The 21,170-nt window shown below is 35.8% G+C and overlaps 1 protein-coding gene across 7 annotated transcripts in view; it reads right to left on the bottom strand.

Moving 5' to 3' along the window:
• The window catches only part of LOC109100503 (low density lipoprotein receptor adapter protein 1-B-like), a 43,032-nt gene that overhangs the window by 17,779 nt on the left and 4,083 nt on the right, over positions 1 to 21,170 (bottom strand). The gene's annotated exons all lie outside the window — the stretch shown is intronic.

Here is a 21,170-nt window from a genome sequence, read left to right as displayed (position 1 = left end):
AAAGATAGCTTCTGAAAGAGGGATCGATACCAATGCTTTGTGTGCAAACGTCCAGACTCCAGACAACGCATCACATATCCAAAAGAGCTTCTTGGCTCTCTTCAAGGCTAATGTTGCTAAGGCTACTATTGTCTCTGCCTTCACATGCTTCCAGAATGATCATAAATAGGAATGTGGTAGTTAAAAATTGCATTTGGAAGCAATGTGAGGTCAGTAACACAGTCACAACCGTAACTCTTGAAGCTCCGAACTCTTCTGGAAAGGGAGGCAGGAGCACCAGCTCATTTTCATTTAAAGGGGACAAACACAAAAATAGCTCAGTTTTGGCTCATACCCTAAAAGTGCCAATTTCAACAAGCTATAAAAAATTATCTGTAGGGTGTTGTGTGATAAAACTTCACATACACACTCTGGGGACATCAGAGAACCATTTAAAATATTGTATTAATGCATTCTATGGCACCTTTAAAACAATTAGAATAATATATAACATTACTCTAAAAATTACAGTAATTTACTGTAACATTGAATAAATATACTGCAACACTTTTTTATTTATTTATATCTATTTGAGTAAAATTAAATACATTCATAAAACATTGTTTATAGGGTGAAAGGGGGGTTTAACCAATATTTATTACAATATTTACATTTTAAAAACATTTAAAACAACAATATTCACATTTTAAATGTAAACAACCATGTTTACAGGTAAATTAAGATTTTTTTAACATAGTTTGCTGTTTTGCATAAACTATTCAACTCTCAAACATGCTCTTGATATATTTGTGTGACCGCAAAAGAGCATGGAAGCACTGAACATGCTCATTATCTGAACAAATAAACGTGTTAAATACTAAAGCAACAGAAAACATCTGCATATGAAACACATCACACAATCCTTTATTAAAACATACAGTCTTCATTAAGTTTTTTTTTCATTGACTTTTTCTTTGATCCACACCTGCACAGGAAAGGATCTTGTGTACATTTTCATGCATACTTTTATGGTATTATGGTAGTGTTGTTATTGGGGTGGTATTATGATGTTTTTTTTTTTCCTTTCTCTTTGGACACAAGCTACAAGCTCTTGGTGCATAAAGAAGATCTGTAAAGTTGCAAAAACTGAAGTCTCAAATCCAAAGAGATATTCTTTATACAAGTTAAGAGTCAACCATGCCCTCCTAAAAACAGCTCGTTCTAACACGCCCCCACATCTCTACGTCACGATGTGGGAAGATTTGCATAACACCGCCCAAATGTTCACGCAAAGAAAAAAGGCGTAACTTTTATTCTCGCTGTTGCCGCTGCCATGTCGTGGAGACCGAGCGGCAACCTCGCGCTCTCTCACGTGAAGCCAATAAGGAAGTGACTAAAACTGCAATTCATCAACTGGCCGCTTGAGGCTGGCTGCAAAAGGGAGTCAGTCCCATAGACTCCCCATGTTAAAATGCCCAACTTTACAGCAGAAAAAAACGTTTACAGCCTGGTTAAAAAAAAAGATTTTGGTCTATATCGCTAATTTTGCCCTTCATGAACACTGTGGAGGGGGGTGAATTTTTTTATAACTCATCCGTTTTAAATTATATTAAGCCTTAAAGTTCTGCATAATTAAGGGCGTGTGCCACTCGAGTGACAGGTGGATTGCCGCTGCTGACAATGCTGTCGCGCGCTTAGGTGGGCGTGGCTTCAGCAAAACCAGCTCCCGCCTTTTTTGCCCATTTTCGATTTTCCGGGAGAGTCGCGCCGGTGACGCGCTGCCAAGATCGGCGACGGCCCCGCTCTGCACACTTTGAGCTTCAAAAAGCTATTGAGGAGTCTATGGGTGACGTCACGGACACTACGTCCATATTTTTTTACAGTCTATGGTGGAGACGCTGTGTGTTTCGTTGTGAAAGCGAAACTACTTTGTTTGGTCTTCCAAAAGAGGACACAACTAGAAATCAGTGGTTAAGTTGTATTTACAACACTGTTCCAGAACAGCTCAACCCAAATATTCAGATGTGTGCAGCACATTTTACGGAGGACGAGGATTGTTTTCTGTGAGAGTAGCCTACAATGCCGGTGTCTATTTCTATAAAGTGGGGCAGTTCCAACTTTGCAAAGACAGTCTGGGGCTTCTGACTCAGCCTGTAAGTACGTTTTCATGTTTAAAGAATTTGCCACTGATGATTCAAACGCGAGTGTGAGCAGTGTAGAGTAGAGCTTGTTTGTCATTTCTCCAATCACACATGGGGACATGGTTTTATGTTTACACGGCGCAACACGCAACACAACGCCTAAAAAGACAGTATAAGTCATTATAATCAGTAATTATGTCCCCACTGGATGCAACAAATTTTTGCCTCGTTTGTAATGGGTTTTATTGGTTTTGTCTCGTCGCGTTGGGACCCACGGCATCACAGTATAGTAAGGGACATAACATTTCCGTCACACGCTTGAGGAATTCGGCCAATCACAACACACTGGATAGCTGGCCAATCAGAGCACACCTCGCTTTTCAGAACGATGAACTTTGTAAAAATCTATGCATTTCAGAAAGGTGGGGCATAGAGGAGCAACAATAATGTACATAATGTAGAAAATAATGTTGTTTTTTTACCTTAAACCACAAAACACATTACATTACACCAAATACACAAAATAATGTTCTTTTTTAGCAATGCCATATGACCCCTTTAAGTTGGAACTCATGTCAACACAAAACTCTGTTTATGCACATAATAACAGTAGCCATATCTTCACTCGTACTACAGCATGCATGTGCTAAACCAACCAAAAATTGGTTCTTCGTCGGTTCTTTAGGGTGGTTGAGGGGAACCACTTTTACTACTATTTAGCACTATTTTTAGAGTGTAGTGTTGCATGCATTAGTTTCAAAACATGGCAGAACTTTTAGAGTTTATGCTTACAGCTTTATGATCATGTGTTTTATTGATCAGATTAATCATAAACACCAGAAAGGAGATGTTGTAGACATTTCAGACAAAGTGAAAACCGGTTGCAGGACAAAAAAAGCAGCAGAAATGAACATACTTTCTGCATTTAAAAATAACATTTTGTGTTGTAGTTTAGCAAACGAGACAAAAGGCAGTAAAAAAAAAAAAATCCCATTTCTTTGTGAATAATCAAGACAATGGCAAATAGCATGTAACTGGGAATGAAGAGAACACATTGTAACATTTCGCTCAATGCTGCCATTCACAATAATCAGATTATTGGTGTATATGTTACTGAAAGCACTCACATAAATCCCCATACTGCCCTGATCTCAGACAAAGAAAAGAATGAATGTGTGTTTAACCCCACATCAGCGCTGGCCTGTGTCAACGGTCAAGGTCAGCGGTCAAGGACGCACATGAAATAGACATTTATCTGCTTCCCTCCACCGCATCTCCATTATATTACATCCTTGCTTAATCCATCTCAGCATGACACAGAGCCAGCCAGAAAGAAAAGAAAGGAGGAAAGCAGGAAAGCACGAAATAAAGAATCTGAAAAAATAAAATAATAAAAGAGCAATGAAAGAACTAAAAAAAAGAAACAAATGACAAATAAATGAACAAAAGATGCAAAGATAAATGTGACATGTTAATTCAATCTACAAGAAAACTTAATTGCTTTGTGACCGAAAGCCAGAAACAAAGAAAAACAAACTAAAATTTAATAAAAAAAACAAACATATCGAACTAAAGTCATGAAAAAAACAAATACACAAGCCAACAAAGAACTAAAGTCATGAAAAAAACAAATACACAAGCCAACAAAAACAAACAAAAGAAGGGGAAAAAGAAGGAAAAAGAAGAAAGAAGAAGAGAGAAAGAGAGAAAGCAAGAAAGAAAAGAAAGAGAGAAAGACAGAAAGAAAGAAAGAAAGAAAGAAAGAAAGAAAGAAAGAAAGAAAAAAAGAAAAAAAGAAAGAAAGAAAGAAAGAAAGAAAGAACTCAAAAATAAACAATAAAAAAACAAATCTAAAACTCAGAACAAAGGAGAAAAAGGAAAAACAATGAACAAAAAGCCAAAAAACAGAACAAAATAAAACAAACAAACAAATTAAACAACTAAAGAAACAAAGAATAAACAAACAAATGAAAGAGAAAGCGATGTGTGACTGTGATATGTGCTCATTCAATTCTGTGTGAAAATGCTTCATTTTTGTGACATTCTGTTTTTATGACATTCTAGCTTGGACTATGAATATCTTAGTCAAGTGTTTAAGTGTGCATGAAATGAAAATGGATATTGATTATTGCTGATTTCATGAATCATTCATGGGTCTTTGGGTGACAGGTGGTCTCTGAAACCCCCATCAGAGATCAAATGACAACGTCACCCCATCGTTCTGCCTACAGAATTTAATCAAATTTTACTCCCCAAAACCCCACACTCTTCCCCACTGTGACAGATCAATGACATGAAATATATTCACATCAAAACACTACGGTTAGCAGGTCTCGTCAGAGCTACACTGTTCATGGGGTAAAGTGGGCTTTGTAATGGTGTAAATGAAATGGACACCCCTGATGAAGCTCATTAAGAGTGTTTGTGTAAGCATGAGTGCCATCAGTCTCCATCACAGACACAGACTGACACTCTTATTGTGACATTACAGACATTACTTTAACCCTCAATTAAGCTTCATTATTTAACACAACTGAAGGACATTCATAGAGTTAACAGTATTTCATGCCTCACTGAGATCTGAATGGGTTCATTTTCTAACTAGTGTCAGTCCTCAGTCCGTTCACGGACACTATGAAGTCTTTTGTACACAAAAATGGCAAATGATGGCTTAAATAGTCACACAATCTGAATGGCTGACATATAATGTCTGATATATATTTTTTAAACCAGTCTGCCTAAATACAAAGCTGTGTTTACAGGGTGCCATGCACTTAAGATAATGAAATAATCACTTGATTTGTCAGCATTGGTGAGGTTAGTGGCATCAAATATCTGAAAGATATTTAGAGTTTGGTTTTGAAGTGTTTAGTTTATTTAACAAAATTTCCATAAATTTCCATGAGCATATGCTGTAAAAAAAAAAAAAAAAAAAAAAAAAAAAAATTGATATGTAAATAAAACAGATAATCTATATATAAGATAATAGTATTTCAGTCCTTCTACTTTTCTACTGTATTCCATGTTTAATTCAATGCTTTATTTGCCATTTCTCTTATTATTTGTGAACTTTACTAGGTGAACATTTCTAAATGAAAGTTGCTTCAAGGTTATTCTGCTTTGTTTTTGATTTATGTTTGATTTAATTGAGCCACTTTTAGAAAAAAAAAAAATCAGACGACAAACATTTAATCATTTCTGTTCTATATTTTTCATATTAATATTTTTATTAATATACTTTATTATTGTTTATCATTATTATATACTGTATTGTAGTTTCTGCTCACCACTATATAAGTTTACCAAACTATGACGACTTTGGCTTCTGAGAACCCCGGAAATGTGAAAAGGGTCCACTGACTCCTATTTAACTGAATTAAATCAACACTAAACTGACTCGAGCTAATGTTTGATTTAGTTGAGCCAAATCTTTCGGCTGTAGAGCTGCTTTTGTTTTACAACAGATGAATTTTGCAACTTCAACACTGCTATTTTTCAGTATTGTATAAAGCTCTATATAAGTAAAAGTGACTTGGCTTGACTTGACTAAGCGAGACTTTCTTCGATCGCGTCTCAAATGCCGTCCTCTCAACCCTTGCTGTACTCCTCTGTGTCGACTTCAGTGACATAAGCAAGTAAAGACCAAGGGGACAACAGTCAGAAAGTTATAGAAGCATACTTTCATACAGACTAACTGGATAGTTGAATCATTCTGCATCACACACACACACACAATAGCGATCCATCAGCCCTGTGTGTAAAGTATTGCAGCCTGTAGCATGCTGGGATGCCTGCTGGAGGACACGGGTGTGTTGTGATTGGTGAGAGAGATGACAAACCGCGAGTGTGTGTGAATGACACAGAGCTGCTAGAGGCATTAATACAGACCAGAGACAAACATACATGATTCCCATTGACCAGATCTACACACACCCTGCAGCCTTCTGGAACAATGCCGGATCAATAATCAAGCTTCAAGAACAGCATCCAAACAAAGGGAGATTACATTCTCACTGAACCTGTCATGAACACGTTTTACAACCATTAAGATTTTTTTGCACTATGACATTTATTTCATGCCAGTTTAGCACATTTCCCTTCATATTTTCCCAACCAAAATGCATATATATAAAATTCTATGTAAAAATAAATATATATATATACACACACACACACCATACATGCACACACACTAACACATACATACATTAAACTATTATATATTATTTACATATATTATGTAGTTAATACCACACACTATATATATGATATATATATATATATAGCATATATATATATACACACATATATATACACATATACACTAATATATATAGCTATTTATACGTTTTTTAAATATATATATATATATATATATATATACATTTTTTAAATATCACACACATTATATATAAAAAATCTAAAAAATATATATAAAACAATACACACACATTTTTTAGTGTGACTTATTCAGATTAAATAATTACATATTATTTATTATTTATACCTAAATGTTATTTTAATTTTTTTTTCATTATTTATCATTATATCAACAGACTGATAGAGCTCTAAATGAAACTAACCAGTGCTGTGATATCCAGAGAGGGACAGGACAGCAGTGATATATCATAATTAAAAGAAATGAACAGGATAGAAACTCTCAAACTGAGAGGCAGAGGAGAGCGAGGAACGAGAGATATAGTGGAGAGAGAGAGAGAGATCTGACGGGTGGAGTAGAGAGGAAACAGAAGTGAGATTAAAGAAATCACGTCTGCCATGTTTACGGCTCCACTCATAAACAACCTTCAAAGGGAATATCAGCCCAAGATCTGCTGCACGTTTGAGTTTGGATGCATCTGCTGAAGTAACTGACTAATATTTCATAAAGCATCATCTCAAATATTGACTCATCCCCAACACGTTCATTAATACACAGCGGTCGGATAAACTGCAAACATATCAGAGGAATAAGAGAGAAGCGTTTCACACTACAGCAGGGGTCTCTATTCTCTGTTGCTGTTCAATAATTTGTATTATTGATAAATTAGTGCATAGAATAATGGAAATCATAAAATTGTTCATTTAGTGGAAAAAATCTGAAAACAAATTGGGGGGGAAACAGGGGGGAAAACCCCCCCAAAAAAAAAAGGCCAAACCAAGTAAGCAACCATCTACAACACCTAATGTTTTCTCGGAAAATGTAAATAATTAAATACATAAGCAAGTAAATAACTAAACATGTGCAATTTAATTTTTTAAAATAAATAAATAAATACGCGTCTTAGTATTTAAAACAAAAAACTTTTTACAAATAAATAAAATATACTTTGTAATTTTAAAATAATTAGATAAATTATTTAAAAAATAAATATGTACTTTAAAATAAATAAATAAACATATTATCCCGTTTCAGTGTAATTAGCTATTTGCAGTTAACTTGCAGTTTAGTGAACTACTACTTTTTCAAAAGAGTAGCATGACTGTAATTTAACTACTGTAAATTATGCAGTTTGTAGCCTGGAATGCTATGGTTTGAAAGAAGCGCTCTGAAACAGCTGAAGAGCGTGAGTGTCAGATGAGGTTACAGTTTCTGTGCAGGGTGTAAACAGTACTGGAAATGTGGGTCAGTACTAGATAACATCTACACAAGAATTTCCCTCCCATCCTTAAACCAGCAGCTCATGTTAAACACTGATACACTGAAACCCTGACAGTACTCGAGTTACTTCTTATCAGCCGCTCACTATCACAAAATAAACACAAACCTCTGAACAAAACGCATAAGAATGTGTGGCTTTATCTAAGTAGAATTTGTATACTTTTATAGTTTTGAATTACATTTTATTGTTAGATTTTCTGTTTTCAAATCAATACTAAGATTTTTAAGTTATAAAGATAATTAAGATTTTTAATTATTTTTGAAAGAAGTCTATTTGTTCTATATGTTCACCAAGGCTGCATTTATTTGATCAAAAATGCAGTAAAAACAGTAATATTGTGAAATATTATTACTATTTGAAATAACTGTTTTCTATTTGAATCTATTTTAAAATGTCATGTATTCCTGTGATCAAAGCTGAATTGTCAGCATCATTACTGCAGTCTTCAGTGTCACATGATCCTTCAGAAATCATTCTAATATGCTGATGTTTATTGATGTTGAAAACAGTTTTTGCGGCTTAATATTTTAAATAAAAATATTTTATTTCAAAACGTGATACACTACCATTCAAAATCAGTAATTAGTAATAAGTATGATTTAAAAAAAATCTTACTTTTTTATTTACCTTTTGGCCAGTAGTGTAGTTTTCGTTTTAGTTATTAGTTAGTTTTGAAGTTATGTTAGTACTTAAACTAAACAAAAATGAGAAATACTGTCTTGACAACTAGGCTAGCTGAAAGAAAACAAGTGTTTTTTTTTTTTATTATTATTATTTTTTTTTCAGTTACTGTTTTTTAAACATGTTTAAACAACTAATAAACATGTTTTTTTATGGTTTTAGTTTTAGTTCTGATAATAACCCTGCTTCAGAGGACGTGAGCAAACAATATCAAAATGCTTTTTAAAAGGAAAAACAGTGGATATAGTAAAAATATTCCCAATATATTAGGGCTTGAAGTCAACTTTTATGTGATGAAAGTCGAGTCGAAGTCGACTAGTCGCTGATGACATCATTAATGAAAAAAAAAATGAGTCTAGAGCTGAGAACACCTTGTGCACAGCGATGGCATATGACACAGCGCTGCCCACATGCTATTGCTCCTATAACAGCTCATTTTTAGCAGTTCTTTTGTCTTTGGGTCGTTATATTTCTCACAGATTTCTGCTTGTTCTAAATCAGATTCAGATAAAGTAGCACAGTAAAGATTACATACATATGAATGCATTAGTGAGAGCGATTGATTGCGTGTGTGAATTAATTTTACCTGGCAGCGTCTCTCTACTTGTAGTAAAGCTGTTGGATTTAGTTATTGAGAAATATATGCTTGAACTTTTCAGTTTCTAAGCTATTTTATTGAGAAATCACAGAGTTTATACACTTCCGCGCTGAATGATTCTGTGCTCACGCGATCTGCGAGTGATGTACACACTACTGTCTGTAGTCTATGTGTGTGCTTTACAGTGCAGCAGCGCATTAAATTAGAACAGCAATTAACTTACCTCTACAATAAGCTGTTTAAAATGTGCATTATCCCTATCAATTTTGAGCATCCAGTAATATAATTACACGTCTTGTGGAGCCTTTCAGAGTATACATTGATTTGTCATTCTAACTTTTTGGAAACGGAGCGTAAATATGGAAGTCCTTCAAAGATTTCTTATCCTGTTGCGCCCTCTATAGGACCAGCGACTAGTAGTAGACGTCAAGCTTAAAGCGTCATGGCAGATCGTTGAAGTCGACTAGTTGACTAATCGATTAGTCAGTGCAACCCCTACAATATATTGGAATATAATCCAATTCCAGAACACTTGAGAGAGATTTAGCAGGAAGATTTAGGAACAGATATCTCGGATTTGGGTAAGATAACACACAGGAACAAGACAATTTATTATACTACTGTTCATAGTCTTCACCATCCAAATGAAACAAGCCAGGCTGCGATCAATGTGGGCAAACGCCTGCTTCGCTGGCACACCTTCTGGAAGTGTCCTAACATTTCTAATTACTGCCTCCCAATTTATCAGTCATTTTCTGGAAGGCCATTAAACTCCGATCCAGTTGGCAGCTATCTCTGGTGTTAATGTAGTGCTATCAAATAATCAATACAATATGACTGCATCTCTTACACTCTTGGAACGAAGAGCTGTGTTGCTTAACTGGAAGTCAAAAGAAGAAGAAAACACCCACTTTTTCTGCTTTGTCTGCATCTGTCCATTATATTATGATTTGCCAAAGAAGCAGAAGGCTTCAAAAATCCCATCTGAAATATGTTTGTACTAGCCCTTTTTCGGTTGGTTTTCTTGTTGACAGAATGAAGCATGTGCAGGTAGATGACGAGCGGGTCCTGATGAAACCAGCAGTAAGCCCAGTGATCAGTCTTTTCCCCCAGCTGTCTGTCACAGAGACCCTGGAGCTATTCCACATCTCTCTAGGAAAACTCCTCGTGTCGTGTTCACTAGATTGGATGGGATTGGGCCTGTAAATGAGGGGGCTGTTGGGAGATGTTGTTAGCGTGAGCGACTCAGGCTAGGGGTCGACCGATTATCGGCGCCGATATTAAGCATTTTTATTGTTATCGGCATCGGCCATTTTCAAAACCGATTTGCCGATAAAACCATTTTATTTTGAAATGCGCGATCTGGCACTGATCCAGCCACCTCAGTCAGAGCGCACCGCTCTGTGGCCTAGACTAAGCCCCGCGCCATCGTCCGTCTGATTTGTTGGGAGTCACGAGCCTGGCCAATCAATACGGCTGGCGCGGCTGGAAAATGTTCCGCTCTATCCACCGAAAGCACAGGAGGAGCTGCTTCAGTGATCATCATCACACATCAATAAGTTATCTCTCGAAGGTAAGAATGCAGTAAACGTTCCTGAAGTTGCAATAAATCACTACACTGAAGTTGCAAAGCACCTAAATATAATCGATTTATGATGACAAGCCCCGTTCAGTAATTATACTGTGAATTCCCGGTCAATGTCCCGTCATTGCAGTGATATGCTTTTAAACGGATAATCACATCAGTGCTGAGATAGTGAAAATAAAACCTAATTCTCTCAACATTCGGCCAACTTAACGTTGTATTGTGAATAGATTATCAACACGAATGAATTCACTCACTTCTGCTGCGGTTTTTTTTTTTTGTGTTGTTCACATAGCTTCACTGAACAGCGTCCGTTCCGTTAGGGCTCTTAGTCAAAAAGATTGCGCATATTTTCGAGAAATATTGCTTTATTCTAACATGATTGCAAAATAATTTATCATACAGATTCAGAATAACCATTATGAAAATTTTGAAGAGCTGAAAGGGCATCAAGCGCGAGCTCTGACGCCCTGACGCGACGCGAGCTCCCTATTCCTGATTTAGTTATCTCCATGGCCGCGCTCTCTCATTTGACTAGGGGTGCGATTTGCCGGGGGGGGCTGGGGGCGATTTCCCCCTTCTGGTCTATGCATCCCTGCCTCTGCTGAATAACTTTTATCCCCGGTGGGGATAAAAACATCATGCAAACCCGCTCTGACGTCCAGATCTGAATCAAATGATTCGCGATACGCGATCCGATTGGAGCGCTTCGAAACAGTGAATCATTTAGCGACGCAATGGTTTAACTGATTCGGAGTTTCAAAAAGCTCCGTTGTGTTCTTTGCTTGCTTTCTCGATGTAATTTGTTGTTTGAATAACCGTGACATTAAATCATTACAATTATAGGCCTAACGTAGGCTTACAATGTTTTATTAAACTGAGATCACACTAAATACAATTTCCGTCGTATTAAAAACATTTCATAAAATTTTTTCAAAAGCATCCCCCCTTCTGTTTATTTCACAAATCGCACCCTGCTAATAACCCTATGCTAATAACGTAAATTGTCAATAATCTCACATTGCACGTTTCTGGATGACGCTGTCCTGTATACTTCCTAGTTTGTATCGCCGTGATAAACAGTCTAAAAATAAAATAAAAAAAACACTATTACAATATGGGTTGTGTGTGATTTTTAATGGAATTCTGGGTTGCAAAATAAAATGCTAAATATAACACACACACACCCACACACACACACACACATACACACACATATATATATATATATATATAGATATAGATATAGATTACATTTATTTTCCATTATTTGTTCATTTGTTGCTGTTTAAATTTGCTTTAAGTTTTACTTAGTTTACAGAATGCTGCTGATGGATGCTCCCAGGACTTTTTATGTTTGTTGTTATTATTAATATTATGTTGTTATTATGAAACAGTTCTCAGAATTAAAGATGTGTTAAAATAAATTTAAAGAGAGTCTTTGTCAGAGGCCTTTTTATTCTTAATTTTGACATTAATTTTCATTTTTACACTACACACATATCGGTTCAAAATATCGGTTATCGGTCTCCTTGATCTGTAATAATCGGTATCGGCATCGGCCCTGAAAAATGCATATCGGTCGATCCCTAACTCAGGCTCAGTCAGGACACCCAATAGACAATTCAAATCAGGTTCGTGAACAAATTGTTCGGGGCTGCATTTCCCAAAAGCAGTTTAAGCTCAAGTATAGATTGTAGCAGCATCATTTTAGTATTTTTTTATATACTTTTATAGTATTTGTTCATTTTAAATTAACGTTTATTTATTTATTTATTTATTTTTAGTTTAAGTTTTAGTCATTTTGTTATGTACTTTTGTCATTTTTACTTTTTTGGAGGATTTTATTAAATATTTTTATTTATTTTTATTTTTATTTAGTACTATATTATTTTAGTAAATTAATACTTCAACCTAAACCCCATTGTACTTAAGATACATAAAAAAAATAAATTAAAAAAACTATTTTCATTTAAGTTTTTAATCTAATGCTTATATTTTATTTTAATGTATTTTATTTCAGCTATATTTCAATTAACCGAAAATAATTTGTAATAGTTTTCGTTAAAGTTTCAGTCCATTTCTCACACACATTTAATGTATGCCATTGCCAAATTCTGTGTTTTCCACTTTCCTTTTTTCCCCAATTCTTCTATGGATCCCATCTTAAAAGTTTCATTAATTTTTTTCACTTAATTTTTTTTCTTTTTTCCCAGAAATTGTGTTTTGTCTGTATTAATTGTTCTGGATTTATGATTTCATACAAATGTATTATCAAAATGTTAGTAAGCAAATGAGTACATAAAACAATATCAATTTAATTTATCTTTTAAAATGTAATTAAATGACAATGTAACAGTTGTTTTTATTTTTTGACAAACAAAAAACTGCACATCAGAGGCTTACTGTTAAAATTAAAATATGATATTCCTTGAAAAAAAAAATAACAACACACTATTATTATAAATGTTATCATCATTATATTTTATTCTTTTATAATTATTTATATTACTTTGAGAAGTACATTCTACTGTACAATAGTAATATATTTTAATCATATTTTTTTCAAGTTTGTATTTTATTTAATTTTTATTTATTTATTTTGACGGGTTGTTGTGAAGAACTTTGTGTTTCTGTAATGTATGTGTTTCTCACACAGATCTTTCTTATATACCGCTTTTACAATGATTTTTATGATTCATTATTTACAATTTGGCCAGAAGAAACAGCCTTCATCTATAATGCCTTAAAATGCTCCCTACATAGGCAGCTCACTAGGTTTTGAAACAGAGCCGCTTCCACAATCTAAACATTAAATTCCGACCCAATTTCCTGGATCCCATTTCCAGGGTCAGGCTGTTTCTCGAATGCATTCAAGGCTGCTGTTTACATAAAACTCTGAGTCAGTTTCCTATGAGCATCTCAGATGACACTATAATCACTGACATGTAATCATGTTCCCTACGGTCTGTACAGACCCATCCATAAAGCACCACCAGCGGCTTCTTAATGTCAGTCACAGAGCTGCTGAATCAACATGCTGACTGTCTGAGGTTTGCTCTGATTACAGCTCTCGCTGCGTGAGCTCAGGTTTTCCAAACACCGATCCGCCGTCTCCTGAACGACAGCTGAAAATAGCACTTAGATGGAGACCCGCTCCAGACTGTAAAAAGAGATTTATACGCCCTCAAGGAGTGTTTGAGAAAACCTGTGTGAAAATTCATCAGTTATTATATTTACATTGTGACACTGGAGGTGCAGAAATTATACGCTGACTACTAAAACACTAAAAAAGATTTTTTGAAGTTGGAAATAAAAGCTAAGATTGTTATTTAAGTCTTATTTCACATTTAATTAAATGTGTTACTTGCGGTATCACAATATGAATACTTTTCAGTATTTAATCATTTGTGAAATTAACTACTAATTTCAGAGTAAAAATTGATTCAATGTAAATGTTACACTATTTTTTTCAGTATAGGCACAATTTATGCAAATAAAGGAATGTTTCGAGGTTCAATACAAGTTTAAATGCTTAATCTGCGGCATAATTTTGATTACCATAGTAAATTAGTTTGTCCCTTATTTTCTTTAAAATAAAATGAATTAAAAAAGGGAAGAAAGGTTACAGTGAGGCACTTACAGTGGAAGTAGATGGGACCAATATGTGGAGGATCTAAAGGCAAAAATGTAAAGCATTTAAAATATGCTAAAATATGAGCCAGACATTTTTTCGAAGAGTGTCACCCTCTCACACGCACTGACGCAGTATTAGATTCACATTAGTGCTGGTTACTGCTGACTCAGTCCAGACCTGTCAACATCACATGACTACAGAAACCATCACATGATATGACCACTGCATTTATCAGCAGAGACAGCCATGAGAGATTTCTGTGGTAATGCACAACTCAAGAAGCTACTGCTATTAGTGAACAACACTAAAGACATTTTTACAAGCTTTGACAGATTAACAAAAAACACAGACTTGTGGCTTTTGCAGTATCATCACATGACCTCATACACATGACCTCAGGTAGTTATTGTTAAAATCCATTTCTCTATAGAGAAAATGAATGGGACTAAAACGTTACGCTCTGCTGAGAAACACAGAGGCTGCTGGGACAGATCTGTGTGAACTCAAGTAGCACAGATCATGCCCTCTGGGACGGGAGAAAGATGGGAATAGCAGAATAGGAGGCATTGTTCAGTCAGGAGATAAAACAAGAGATGACAGAGCTGCAGAGGAGGAGGAGGAGAGAGATCTCAGCCTGGCACAGCCTGATACACACAAACACACATGTGTGTGTATTTATGTTGAAGAACTCTCCTTGAGTCCATAATAATGACTTTGAATATGTATATGCAAATTCTACTTTAAAAGGTAACTTTGATGAGGATGAAGCCAAGCGGATCAGTGGAGATGAGGTGTGTGCGTGTGGTGAGACCCCATAAATAACATCATGATTTAAAGAGATTTGGAGGGTTTGTCGATGCAGTATTTAGCCTCAGGTTACACACACACACACACACACATCTACAGGTTGCAATAAGACACAGTCAACAGGCTCTCTGAAGATTGTGAAAGACCTGCTGCATCTTCATTTTACAGATTAGCAAATTAAGACACGCTGATGAACCATTACTCACACAGATGACTAAACAATATAGCTAAAAACATTATAATCCCAATATTTTTCAATATTCAATCTGAATATTTATGTATTTGCTCTCAAAAGGCCATTATTTTCCATCAAATAAACAATTATTTTGACCAAATGGTCAATGTTAAAAATAATGAAATCTACACTGCTTCTTCCTATGAACACTATGAAGAATTATATTTTAATTATTTTTATTCGTATGCGATATATAATATTAAACGTTAATATTTAGCAAAATTTTCAAACATATGAGGCCTGTGAGATTTTTCATGTTTCTGAAGTCTCTTTTGCTCTCCAAGGCTGTATTTATTTGATTGAAAAAATACAGTAAAAACAGTAATAAAGTGAAATATTATTACAATTTAAAATAGTTGTTTTCTATTTTAATTTATTTTAAAATGTAATTTATTTCTGTTATGTAAAACTGAATTTTCAGCATCATTACTCCAGTCTTCAGTGTCACATGATCCTTCAGAAATCATTCTAATAAGCTGATTTGCTGCTCAAGAAACATTCATTATTATTATTATAAATATTGAAAACAGTTGTGCTGCTTCATATTTTTGTGGATTTTTTCTGGATTCCTGGCCTTCTACAATGCACATGCATGCACACAAGCAGACCAGAGGCTAAGCAGCGACACGATGAGAGACCGCGTTGGTGGAGGGTTGAATGCTACGCTGTCAGATTACCTGATGTCTCATTCACCGATGTACAAAGTACAAGCTACAAAGCACATAATATTATAATAATAATAATGCCTTCTGTTCTCGCTCAATCTGCAACAGTGTAAAGGAAAGCGCTGATGATGTATCATGTCTGTGCGGAAATATCTTCTGACCACTAGGTGGCGCTGCGAAACTGAGCAGGTAGCCTCGGGTCATGGCTGGTATAACACACACCAAGTTTGGTTTGAATACTCTAAAGCATTGTGGAGATATAGCCTCATGTCCATTTTGGCGTGCTCTTCGTAAAAATATGCTCATGTTATTGAGAATGGTAGTGTTTTTCAAAAAGCTTTTAATAACTTTTTGCCAGCATCGTCTAAAACCGATCTGAGCCAATTTTAGTGAAAATCACACAAACCGTCTAGGACGTGTTTGAAAAAGTAGGTTTTTACAAATGACCCGTAGAATTTTACATTTTGGTATGCATTCGCATGAGCCAAGAAATCAGAGGAAGAAGAGTATTTTGCAACTAAACTTTCTGGATTAAAGGTTATTAACATAAACATGAGTGCAAATTTGAGCTGATGGTGGTTTGAGTTAGAGGCTCCAAACTTGCTATGGTTAAGTGAGTGAGTGAGTGAAGTGTGGCCAAGTATGGTGACCCATACTCGGAATTTGTGCTCTGCAGTTAACCCATTCAAGTGGACACACACATTGTGAACACACACCCAGAGCAGTGGGCAGCCATGTTGCTGCGGCGCCCGGGGAGCAGTTGGGGGATCGGTGCCTTGCTCAAGAGTCTCACCTCAGTCGTGGTACTGAGGGTGGTTAATGTTGAGACTGTCCTCTATCTGTGTGCCAAATTTCACAACTTTCCCACATGCAATTTCTATGGGCTGCCACAGACTCAAGAGCGGAAGAAGAAGAGGAAGAAGAAGAAGAAGAGGAAGAAGCGAATGCAAGAGGTGCCTTCGCACCTTCGCCCCTAAATATCATTAATGCTCAATACATCAATCAATTTTAATCTGCTTCCTTACAAAATCAATTTCTTCATCTCTTACTGACCCGGATCTGCTTCCAATCTCTGGCCACACAAGCGGGAATATGAGTGTGTGTGTGTGTGTGTGTGTAAGCGGGAATATGAGTGTGTGTGTGTGTATATGAGTGCTGAGATACTGAGGATGTCTAAGGTGGTAAATCTGGTTTGTAAAGAGAGCTTTGATGGACGCAGTCTTCATTACACACTGACAGCGGCTCTCAGATCTTTTGCATGACTTTAGACACATTTCACTCTTGCACATCCCAGCGGGAGCTCCAGACGCTCACCGCTGGAAAGATGGGAATTACAGAGCCAATATTTTTACTCCGAGTCAACATAATCAGATTTATCTCAGGAAGGGAGTTCAGGTATTTGAAACCTGCTGAGCTCCCGGTTAACATCAAACCAAATGTTATAAATATTCCGAGATAGAGATTTCCAGTCAACTGATTTAATTTAATATTCCACAGTTGTAATATTAGACATTCCATAATTTTGCTGCCAATACAAACTGTTCAAAGTGTTTTAACACAAGTATACTACTCATATTAAATACTAAACAATATTAAGTATTTACATATAAAAAAGTGCTGTTCTACAGTTCTAAGTAAAATGCATTACAGCAATCAGAATTTGAGGGAAAATATGCTTAGCTGTCAAAAAATATTAAATACATTAAAATTAACGGTCCTATAAATAGGCTTTTCTTTCTAATGTCGCAACTGATTCTGTTGATTTTGGGGTGAAATATGAACAATATTAGAATCAATCTAACAATTCAGTTACTGACAGCATTGGATAAAGTGTTTTCATGAATTACTCGCAAGTAATTACTTTTATTATGTCCATTTTAAAGTGAATTGACAACTTATGGGCTTCTTCAGAAGTATAAAAAGAATCATTAATGAACTAGAATATATATAAAAAAGCATTAATTTCCCTGTGATTTCCATTCCTGCTTACAACCAGCTTTATGTTGACATATAATACCTACTAGCTAATTTAAAACTGGCTTAACAGTGATATTTTATATTAACTCCCTTTAAGAAAACCCAGCCTATTATGCTCATTTACACATTCGTAATTTTATTTTTGGGGTCTGCCTGAAAACATTTACATTTAAAGTTCAAAAAACACACTGTTCTTTGCTGCAGCACCTCTTTTCACCACGATACACTCTATTTTGGCTTCTGTCTCTTTAAAGACCACTCTCTAAAAAACTGTTGGGTTATTTTTTTCTACCCAACCGCTGGGTTGAGTCTGTTGGGTCATATGTTGGGTTGTTTTCTTCCAGTGTTGGTTGGTTTTTGTGTTAACCAGCCGTTGGGTTGGTGGCTAGGTCAATCTCACTGACAGCTGAAACTACACACCCCTTCCGACGAAACAACCCAGCTGCTGAGTTACAGTCAGAGTGCAGGCTTTCTGCATCCTCTTCAGGAGACAGCGGTTCTCAGAGCCTCCTAACTGGTGCACTTCTTCAGTGAAATAAAGGTTTGTATACGTTTTATTTAATCTATGAAGTCTTTACTGTGCGGTAATTGTGCCAGCAACGGTCGTTTTGCATGAGGGAAACGCCTTTTTGCCTCGCATAAACTGATTTTATTTGTTATAATACTGAATTTAATTTATTTTGATGTTAAAATATGTTCTCTAATCTCAGTATTGTTTGTTTATGGGCAGGTTATGGAGTCAGTCATAGCATGTTTCAGTTATGAGTGAAACGTGAAGCAGCGGTCTGAGGTTCGCAGTTCCCCCGCCAAACAGCAGGCCATCACCGGCTCAGATTTCGGTGAAACACCGGCACAAGAAATCAATGCTATGTGCTTGTGAGCTCCTAGGTTGTCAATCAATGGTATATTTTTTTTGAAGACTGTTTTTTTTATTTTTTCTTATTTTTTTAAATATTATTGTTTATCTTCTGGATTTGTGAGGAACAACTACATTACCCATGATGCTGTGCAGAAAATCCCACCAATCAGAAAGTGAAGGCCAGCAAACCATGCCAAACTAGCTTGCAGTAAACATCCACTTCCATATAGCATCTCCATACGCTCTCAAAATACTTTAATATTTGTTTTCATCTGCATATTTTGAAATAAACTTAAAAATATTGTTTCTAAAGATATAATAAGCAACTTTAAATAAATATTTTTCTATTTCACCATCAATTTAAATCCAGTTATGTCATTTGAAATGTTTCATGGGAATATAGTTCTTTCCCTCGCTAAACTTCATAGTCTAGTAGCCTACCTTTTTCTTTTTTGTCTAATTTTCAAATACTTTTTTGCTTTAAATAAAAGTCTGTAATGTTGTGATTTAACATAGTTCATTAGCTTTCAGTTACTTTGAACAGGACTCATCTAATCAGAACTCAGAATCAGAACCATTAGTTTCACAAAATATATTCTAGAACTTTTGATTAGAAATTCAAGCTCTGGGCAGCAAAAGTGGCCACATAATCTCATGAAACAGTACTAATCTACAGTCCACTGCTGCTATCTAGAAATGCATCATGATTGGGTGGGCTCAGGGTAAAACTGACTGTGGCTTTCAGGCATCATGCTGCGAATCTGCTGTGGTGAAAAACATTTCCTGTAAAGAGAAGCTCAGAAATAACAGCTACTGTCTGCTGCATCTTACTGCAGAGACTCTCACAGCTGATATCTCAGAGCAGGTGAGCTGGAATTATGTGTATAGAATATAAAATGTGTCAGTCTTTAGTAACAAACCCTGACCCAGTCCACCATAAAAGTCACCATGGATACCAAAAGAAAATCAGTCTCAGGAATGATGCTGCCTTCAATTCATGTTGGAATGATCAAAAGATAAGCACTGAAAAAAACTGGGAAGGCCGGACATATTTTATTTGACTGTATTATTATATTCAGGGGTGCACATAAGTGGTGCGCAGGTGCACATGTGTGACCAAAATAAAAAATGCACTGTGTAAATAAGGTCATACCGCTCATTTGCTACCGACATGATTGACAGCTGTCAATCACCATTTTAGATCAACAAACAGCAATACTGTATAAGTTTTTCATTCACCGACACACTTCACTTACAGTGCACAGCATAAAGTACACCCCCTCTAAAACTTAACAAATTCAGCTATTACTCTTTACTTAGAAGACATAAAGTACACCCGATATAATATTCCCAAAAAAGACAAGTTAGGGTTCTTTTAGAGATATAATATTCCAACAAGCCTGCATGATCAAGTGATACAATTTTGTGTTGCAACAATGAGTGCACCCTCCTGAAAGTTACTAAATAAATAAAAAAAAATGTATAGGTTTAAGGCTATTTTTGATCAACGGGTAAGTATATTGAACCAAAACTTTTAAAGACAAGTAATTTGCTGGCAATTGAAAGTGTTTTGTAGCCCACTGAATCATACTCAGACTTAATGCTGGCAGCAGTGGAACCACTTGAGAGAGAACTGCCAGGTGACTTATTTCTTAGCATAAAAGAGGACGATGGTACAAGAGGAATACTAAAATTATTGTTTTAACTTAAGTGTGAAAATATAGCAGAAGTAGCACCGACCTTCAAAAACAATGAACTTGTGATAAGGCTTCTGAAATACTCAGGTCTTCACTTTAAGTTTTCATTTAGTGATGAGTGAATTTTTGCTAGAAAAAAAAAAAAGCAGGAGAAATAACATGCAAGTGTCTCAGAGCCGGCAAAAGCTATGAAAAGAGTGACACTTTATCTCACAGAGTATGACGCAGCCTGCAGAAGTGACATGCATGGATGTTGTCACCACTAGAATTACCTACTGTAGCCAAAAGGGCTGGACGATTAATCGAAAAGTAATCGAAACCGAAATTCTGAAACTCTCGGTTATTTCGGTTTTTTTAATCCTGTCAATACTTCCCCCTTAAAAGTATACTACCGCATGTAGCCACATGACTCTGCCCCGTCCAGTCATTGGCATAAAAGCAAAACACAGGGATGAACGCCGGTTCAACAAATAGTGATGGCATGCGAGCGGTGAGCCTTGCGTCTTCACTAAACTTTGTCAGTTGTATTTGTTTTATGGTTTGGACATTCAAGCGATTAGACGATCAGATCTGTGTATTATTATATCGAGCTACCATGTTCGCGCAGCTGCATTGTGCCACGAACACTCATATAAACAGTAGCTGTGAA

The sequence above is a fragment of the Cyprinus carpio genome, chromosome A13 (genome assembly GCF_018340385.1).
Source record: "Cyprinus carpio isolate SPL01 chromosome A13, ASM1834038v1, whole genome shotgun sequence".
Taxonomy (NCBI): domain Eukaryota; kingdom Metazoa; phylum Chordata; class Actinopteri; order Cypriniformes; family Cyprinidae; genus Cyprinus; species Cyprinus carpio.
This window is presented reverse-complemented; position numbering and strand designations above follow the sequence as displayed.